The sequence below is a fragment of the Bos mutus genome, unplaced genomic scaffold, assembly GCF_027580195.1.
Source record: "Bos mutus isolate GX-2022 unplaced genomic scaffold, NWIPB_WYAK_1.1 CTG975, whole genome shotgun sequence".
Lineage (NCBI taxonomy): Eukaryota > Metazoa > Chordata > Mammalia > Artiodactyla > Bovidae > Bos > Bos mutus.
Genome location: NW_027220450.1, coordinates 9,668 through 18,538, shown reverse-complemented (window position 1 = coordinate 18,538; position 8,871 = coordinate 9,668). Strand labels below are relative to the sequence as shown.

The 8,871-nt window shown below is 38.2% G+C and overlaps 1 pseudogene; it reads left to right on the top strand.

Annotated features, from left to right (window-relative positions):
- Window positions 1–1,950: 1,950 nt before the first annotated feature.
- LOC138987185 (F-box only protein 16-like) lies at window positions 1,951–8,121 on the top strand (annotated as a pseudogene).
- Window positions 8,122–8,871: the final 750 nt, after the last annotated feature.

Sequence of the window (8,871 nt, the reverse complement as noted above, 5' to 3'; positions counted from 1 at the left end):
ATTGAATCTTAAAGGCTATTTAGGACACACAAATATAGTATTAGTCATTGTGTTCCCTTTATATATTTAGTTAAATCATAAGAATGGAGGGAAAATAGAAGCATATCATGAAAAAAATAAGCAATGTGCCAACTGGAGTTTCTGTAGCCTTCATACAATGTTCATACGCAGACTCCCAGAGATCCTTCAGTTCAGTTCAGTCACTCAGTCGTGTCTCTTTGTGACCCCATGAATCACAGCATGCCAGGCCTCCCTGTCCATCACCAACTCCCGGAGTTTACCCAAACCCATGTCCATTGAGTTGGTTATGCCATCCAACCATCTCATCCTCTGTTGTCCCCTTCTCCTCCTGCCTTCAATCTTTCCCAACATCAGGGTCTTTTCAAATGAGTCAGCTCTTCGCATCAGGTGGCCAAAGTAATGGAGTTTCAGCTTCAACATCAGTCCCTCCAATAAACACCCAGGACTGATCTCCTTTAGGATGGACTGGTTGGATCTCCTTGCTGTCCAAGGGACTTTTAAGAGTCTTCTCCAACACCACAGTTCAAAAGCATCAATTATTCAGTGCTCAGCTTTCTTTACAGTCCAACTCTCACATCCATACATGACTACTGGAAAAACCATAGCCTTAACTAGATGGACCTTTGTTGGCAAAGTAATGTCTCTGCTTTTTAATATGCTGTCTAAGTTGATCATAACTTTCCTTCGAAGGAGTAAGCATCTTTTAATTTCATGGCTTCAATCATCATCTGCAGTAATTTTGGAGCCCAGAAAAATAAAATCAGCCACTGTTTCCACTGTTCCTCCATCTATTTTGCCATGAAATGATGGGACCGGATGCCATGATCTTAGTTTTCTGAATGTTGAGCTTTAGCCAACTTTTTCACTCTCCTCTTTCATCAAGAGGCTCTTTAGTTCTTCTTCACTTTCTTCCATAAGGGTGGTGTCATCTGCATATCTGAGGTTATTGATATTTCTCCTGGCAATCTTGATTCCAGCTTGTGCTTCCTCCAGCCCAGCGTTTCTCATTATGTACTCTGCATAGAAGTTAATTAAGCAGGGTGACAATATACAGCCTGGACGTACTCCTTTTCCTATTTGGAACCAGTCTGTTGTTCCATGTCCAGTTCTAACTGTTGCTTCCTGACCTGCATACAGGTTTCTCAAGAGTCAGGTCAGGTGGTCTGGTATTCCCATCTCTTTCAGAATTTTCCACAGTTTATTGTGATCCACACAATCAAAGGCTTTGGCATAGCCAGAGATCTTTAGGAAGTTCCAGAGTCTTAGTTTCCCCATTTGCAAGGAAAGAATATTAATTATACTACCTTTCAGGTTGTGACGAGGATGGTTAATAGGTGCTCGATAAATATTAGTTGATTTGGATTCTGTCTGAATTAACATTTTAAAAAAAAAGAAAAGAAAAAGGGGTACCCAAAGCCAGTGCTCTGTGAGAACCTGGAGGGATGGGATGGGGAGGGAGGTGGAAGTGGTGTTCAGGTTAGAGGGGACACATGTATACCTATGGCCAATGTATGGCAAAACCATCATAGTGTTGTAATTATCCTCCAATTAAAAAAAAAAAAAAAAATTCCTGCCTGGTTAGGAAGCACTTCAGGTAAGAAGTAACTTGGTTGTGATTTGGAGGAAAAGGACCAAAAAGAAACTACTTGTGAATTCCAGGCCTGGTTTATCTAGTTAAAATTATGTTTGCTCTGATTCGTTCATGAATGAATCCATGAATCCACTTCCCCAGTGGCTCAGTGGTAAAGAACCTGCCTGCAGTGCAGAGAAGTGGGTTCGATTCCTGGGTCAGGAAGATCCCTTGGAGGAGGGCATGGCAACCCACTCCAGAAAAAAAATAAAGAAGTTCTCTCAGTACCAGGGTGATGGCTCAAAACCTAGAGGAAGTGGACATGTAAACTGAATAGTTTTTTAACATTGTTTTTCCAGGTGAGCTGGCATTGGAAGAATTTAACTGAACTGGATCAGCTCTGGATGCTAAAATGTTTATGGTTTAACTGGTACATCAATGTCTCCCCAACTCCCTGTGAGCAGGGTGTATGGAAGAAGCATTATATTCAAATGGTGAAAGAACTCCATGTTACCAAGCCCAAGGTAAATTTGGGAAAAGAAGAATTACTAACATCAGCTACTTAGGAATTCTAGAACTAAGTTGGAGAAGGCCAGTGTTTCAAAAGAAATATACCATGACTTCAAAATTCCCTTGTTCTAAGAACTTAACAGCTCTTTTCAAGATATCCATGTTAGTTGAAAGTCATCTGACACTCACAAACCACAGTTCCACCCAGGTTATGACTTGGAGCTCCTCATTCTCTCCAGATTCCTGGATTTCTGTGTCTCTGACGCCTACACTACACAATTCTGATACTGGGATTCTGTGGGTAATGTGCAGTATTTATTACCTATGGGTCATCAAATTTTACTTAACTAATTCAAATTTTTTGTGATTCTACCAGGCAAACTGAAGTTTATGTTTCTATCATTAATAAAGAAAAGTTTGCAAAAAATTAGTAATTAGGAAAGGGCAAAATGGGCATATTAAAGTTCTTTTCACTTTAGAATCTAGCAATGTAAAGTCCTTACATAGAATTGTAAACAGTAAATAGTATGAGCATAAATTTTTCTAGTGGTTTTCTATGCATTGTAACCAATGTTTATGTTCATTCTTATAGTCACAGTTAATTAGATAACTTATGGGAAATTTGTATGAGCTTTTGCTTTATGGCATGATCTATATACATGCACAGTTGTGCATCGTGTTGTATAATAGAAGAATTCCTGAAAATTATGTGTAAATTACAATTTTAAAATTATTTTTAAAACCACGGGAATTTTTTTTATTTATAGAAAAGCTGCAGTGAGTCCTTTTTGAATTGGAGAATCCTTTTGAAAGATGAATAGTTGGCTCTTAACATGCTGATTTACGTTTCATTTTATTGTGTTTACTTGAAGTAGAAACCCTCTACATTTAATATAGTAATAAACTGCATAATTAATATTGTTATAATTACAATGATAAAAGCAGTCTTTCTGATTTCAGTGATGGCTGTTCTTCATGAGAATTTCTTTTAAAAAGAAAAATGTAAAGTGCAGTGGTGGAAGAGTTATTTTAAAAATTACACTAGCTATGACTCCTTTTATCACAAGGCTTTCCTTAACTCTCATTCAACATCACTCATAGCCAGGGAAAGGCTTCAATAGCTGACGCGTGGGCTGTTCTGGGACAGAGGAGAGAAAAGTGATCAACCAGGTTGTAGAATGAAAAAAGGTTTTGAGTATTGTATGTAATACTGATTTTAATACTTGGTCTTCAACAATAACTCTTTTTCCAGAAACTATGTATGCACTTCCCTGGTGGCTCAGATGGTAAGGAATCCATCTGCAATGCAGGAGATGCAGGTTTGATCCCTGGGTCGGGAGGATCCTCTGGAGAAGAGAATGGCCACCCACTCCAGTGTTCTTGCCTGGAGAATCCCCATGGTTGGAGGAGCCTGGTGGGCTACAGTCCATAGGATCATAAAGAGTCAGACATGACTGAGCAACTAACACACACATATTTTAAGATGATGAATAGTTCTGATACAAGAAAATTGCCACCTTGTCGCTTAGTATTTCATTTCTTTAGGGAGTAGTTTGTTATAGTAAATTTCAGTTTTTCTATTAAAGAAAAAATTGGCAAATTAAACCCAGTAAGATATAAAAAAAGAATAAGACATGATGACCAAGTGGGATGTATCCAAGGAGAGTAAGGTTAGCATAATATTAAAAACTCAGTCCATGTAATTCACAGAATAAAAGAGAAAAGATGTCTGGTTATTTCAATATATGCAAACAAAAGCATTTAAAATTTTTTCATCATTTGCCATTTAAAAAAGTCTCAAACGGCTTTGGGTAAAGGGAACAAAGTTTTTGTTTACTTAACAGAAAAGTCATCAGTTTTCATTATTATCTATTCTGTTAATGGGTCAAATATTTTGTACTTTTCAGAATTAATGATGTTTATTTATGTCTATAGTTACGAGCATTCATACCTAAATTTTCTCCCCTGAAAATGCTTTTTTATTATCATGTATTCTTTATTACCAGTGGTGTTAAACAAGACCTCTTCCAGCAAAAATAGATTTCATTCAATATAAACTCAGAAAAATGAAATGAATGTCCATCTTATTTATTTTATTTTTTTGGCCACCCCGTGTGACTTGGGCTCTTAGTTCCCTGACCAGGGATTGAACTCCTGCTCTTGGCAGTGAAAGTGTGGAGTCCTCATCACTGGACCACCAGGGAATTCCTTGAATGTCCATTTTAAGTGAGATCCGCACTGTGCTGTGCTTAGTTGCTCAGTCGTGTCCAGCTCTTTTCAGCCCCATGGCCTGTAGCTCACCAGGCTCCTCTGTCCATGGGGATTCTCTAGGCAAGAGTACTGGAGTGGGTTGCCAGGATTCACACAAAACACTGAACACTAATCTTGTAATGAGCCATCGATTATATAAAAGTAAAATGTCTTCTTACTCTACTTACAATCACTCACTAAATCAATAAATATGTATTAAATACTGTTATGTGCTAGCTGCTAAGGGTACAATGGTCTTAACCCCACTTTCTGGGAGCCTAGTCTATGGCCCAGGATACAAACAGATAGTTACCACACTGAATACGAAGTACTATCCTGTAAGAGAAATATGCACAAAGAAAGAGCAGTTGAAACAAGGATAAGAAACTAACTGATTCTGCTTGGAGGAACTTAGGGAATTTTTAAATTTTCACAAACAATTTAAGCAAACCAATTTACTGAGCAAAGCTTCCCTAATCTCTTAAAGAACAAAAATTAAGCCTTTAATGGCTTCTCAACATAGCAGTACCTCTTCCCTTAGGCTACAACCGCATAAAAACCCTTACGAATTTTATATACAAAAAAACCAGACTTTCATTTTGGGCAATTAAAAAATAGACTTTCAAAAAAAAAAAAAAAACTTTCATTTCCCAATTCTTTAGAAATGGCTGAAGTTTTGATAATTGATAAAATCTATAGTTTACCCCTACATAATGGAAATTGTTTCTGTGTTTTAGATAGGTAGAACAGGGTACTGTTTTTAAGAACGTATATTGTTATGAACAAACTAACTGCAGTTGTGGAATAACTGTATAATGATATGGCAGGAGAGGTGGCAATACAGGATAGAGAAGTTCACTGTGTGGCCTGAAGCTGGAGAGTCCTGGATTCAAATTCTGACCCTGGGTCTTACTGCTTATGTCTTAACAGTAGTAGTGGAAAAATTTATCAGTTTATCCTACCTTCAGTTTTCTCTTCTGTAAAATGGAAGCAGTTATGATTACCTTTTAAAGTTATTATGAAGGTTAAATAAAGTAATGTAGGAACAGGACTTTCCTGGTGGTCCAATGGTTAAGACTCTGTGCTTCCAATGTAAGGGGTGCAGGTTCGATCCCTGGTAGGGGGAACTAAGATCCCATGCCTCACTGTATAACCCCCAAAAAAATAATAACGGGAATACTTCCTGAGACAGTGCCTGGCACATACAAGTACCTCTGGGTTGGTGGCTGCTATAATCACTGCCACCATTATCAGTGCCATCATGGTGATGATGATAATGATTTTTTTAAAGGATTTATTTATTTATTCATTTTTGGTTGCAAAGGGTCTTCATTACTGCCCTTGGGCATTCTGTAGTTGCAGTGAGCAGGGGCTATTCTTTACCTTCCATGTGCTCAGGATTCTTATTGCGATGGCTTCTCTTGTTGCAGAGCACAGACTCTAGAGCTCTGGCTCAGTGGTTGTGGCACACGGGCATGTGGAATCTTCCTGGACCAGGGATTGAACCAGTGTCCCCTGCATTGGCAGGCAGATTCTTAATCACTAGACCACCAGGGAAGTCCATGTTCTTTGTTTTACTTTTGTTTTTATTATAGTGTTTTGAGAACAGAAATAATTTTCTCCTTCTAGACACCTCCAAAAGATGGGTTTGTGATCACAGATGTTCAACCCATTAGAAGCAGTTCTCCAGGGGAAAGCTGTCTCCTTCATCCGCTTTCCGATCCTCTTCCTCTTTAAGAAAGAAGAACCACCCAGGGGAGAAAGAACTCCCACCCTGGAGGTCTTCTGACAAGCATCCAACTGATATCATTCACTTCAACTACCTGGACAGCTGTGACCCCATTGAACACAGCTGGCAAGGGTAAGAACTGTGCCCTTCTCCACTTCTTTCCTTTTAGAAACAATTTACTGGCACTTTGGTCTATGAAAAGATGAAAACAGAAGCTACTGTGAAATACAAATGCTTTTCACTGGTGGTGGTGGTTTAGTCACTGAATCATGTCAGACTCTGTGCAACCCCATGGACTGTAGCCCAACAGGCTCCTCTGTCCATGGGGACTCTCCAGGCAAGAATACTGGAGTGGGTTGCCATTCTCTTTTCCAGGGATCTTCCCAACCCAGGGATCAAAACTGCATCTGCTGCATTGCAGGTGGATTCTTTACTGCTGAGCCACCAGGAAAGCCCCAAGAAGCAAAAAGTGATTGAAAGTAAATGAACCTTTATTGGTAAATTTGACCTTTTCTTTAGGATTTGTTTGCATTTTGTAATTTGTAGCTTCTTTTAATATTTTAATACCTCAGCTTCCAACCCATACCATAGGGTTCAGAACAGTCTTTTCCATATTTGCGCCTCCCTTCTGTGACATTGATATATATTCATATATATATATATATTAAATGATATAATATATATATTATATATTTAATTATGTATGTACATACATAATTTTGTATACATAATTTTGTATGGTGGCTCAGAACCCACCTGCACTGGGGGAGACCTGGGTTCCATCCCTGGGTTGAGAAGATCCCTGGAGGAGGGCATGGTAATCCACTCCAGTATTCTTGCCTGGAGAATCCCCATGGACAGAGGAGGCTGGTGGGCTACAATCCATGGAGTCACAAAGAGTTGGACACAACTGAGCGACTAAACACAGTGCAGCATAATTTTGTATAAAAAAATGTATTATATGAAGAATACACACAGAGTGTATATTTACTTAACAAATTCTGGAAGTAATTTCTGAATTGCTAACTCATATCATTGTCAAAACAAATCTGCTAACTAGAATTCAATGTTTGTTTCTGGTTCATTTTGCCTTTAGCCTGAGGGTATATACTCATAATAATAATAATGTGAATCCATACTTTATCCTATTATATGCAATCACTTTAAAAAAACAAATATTAATATTAATACAAACAATAAGGTTACTGAAAACAGTTTAGGATGTCTTTGCCTGTGTTTTTGTCCTTAGGATATGTTCTACTAAGGCTGTTCAGACAAATGACTGTGTTAAAGTCCCATGAAGTTATTCCTTTGTGTGGGGTAACACCACCAGCTGTTTTTAGATTTTGGAATTTTTTTCTTTTATTTCATAATTTTGAGATGGTTCCAAAGTCAAATATACAAAACAAAGTGTATCTGGAGAAGTCTCCAATACTGTTCCCTGTTCCTAACTGGATCACAGGGGAATCCTACAGATAGGTAAACTATTTTTTAAAATGTCCTTACATTTAAAAAACCATAAAGGTGGGGAAGTGGGGTGGATGAAAAAAATATAAACAAATACAGACACATGCACCCCTTTCTGAAAGAAATGGTGTCCCACAATACATACCACTTTATCCCAATTCTTTCTTCATGTAACAATATTTCCAGGAGCTCACTCCACAGGTATATAAAGAAATACTCTGGCCTCCTTTTTACAGCCCACAGTCCTCCATTGTGTGGATGTGTCAGAGTTTATTCAACCCCTTCTCTATTGATAGACACTTGGCTTCTTTCCAGCTGAGTGAAGATAATCTTTTAAACCACAGGAACAACAAAATCAAATAGACAAACAGCTATGCCAACCACCAAAGCTTTAAAATGACATTTATAATTTTCCCAATGCTCTCCAATTAACAGAAGAAGAAAAAGACATGAAATGACCCCAGCTTTCAACCGACAGTCACATGATAAGAAAAATAAATCACAGGACAGATCTAAACTAAGAAAAGCACAGTCGCTGTTAAGTATTGCTTACAAGAACATCCCCCCCCCATAATAATAATAAAAAAAAACGCTGGATCTCTATAGTCCTATTCTTGAGATTGATTTTTTTTTAATGGAAACCATTAAGTAATGGTTTAAATTCTGGTCTCTGACACTGACTGGCTAGCTGTGTGACCTTGAAGATGCCCTTTATTTAATCTCTCTGAGCCTCGGTTTTTTTTTTTTAGCTTGGATGGATTGATGTGTGTGAATCTGCTTTGAAAACTATACAATATAAAGGAAGTATTATTATCATTGTTTCTTTCTTCTTCTGTGAGTCCTTTGGGGTCACAGAGGGGAGCCTATAGAAATTTCTCTGTAGAAATTACTTATCTGTAGAATGCAAGTTCCACTGACCTAAGAAAAAGGTATTGTGCTGTGCTTAGTCGCTCAGTTGTATCCAACTCTCTATGGTCCCATGGACTGTAGCCCACCAGGCTCCTTTGTCCACAGAATTTTCCAGGCAAAAATACTGGAATGGATTACCTTTTTCTATTCCAGGGGATCTTCCTGACCCAGAGATCAAGCCCATCTTCTCTTGCATCTCCTGCATTGGCAGGAGAATTCTTTACCACTGGCACCACCTGGCAAGCCCAAGAAAAAGATATTGAGTTGGCCAAAAACTTGATTCTGGCTTTTCCTTGACATCTTATGGAAAAACCCAAACATTTTGGCCAGCCCAATACACGTTCCATAGGTGTTCTGTCACCAGATGACTTCAGAAAAAAAAAAAAAAAAGAATTAAGAACTAAGAACTTTTCTT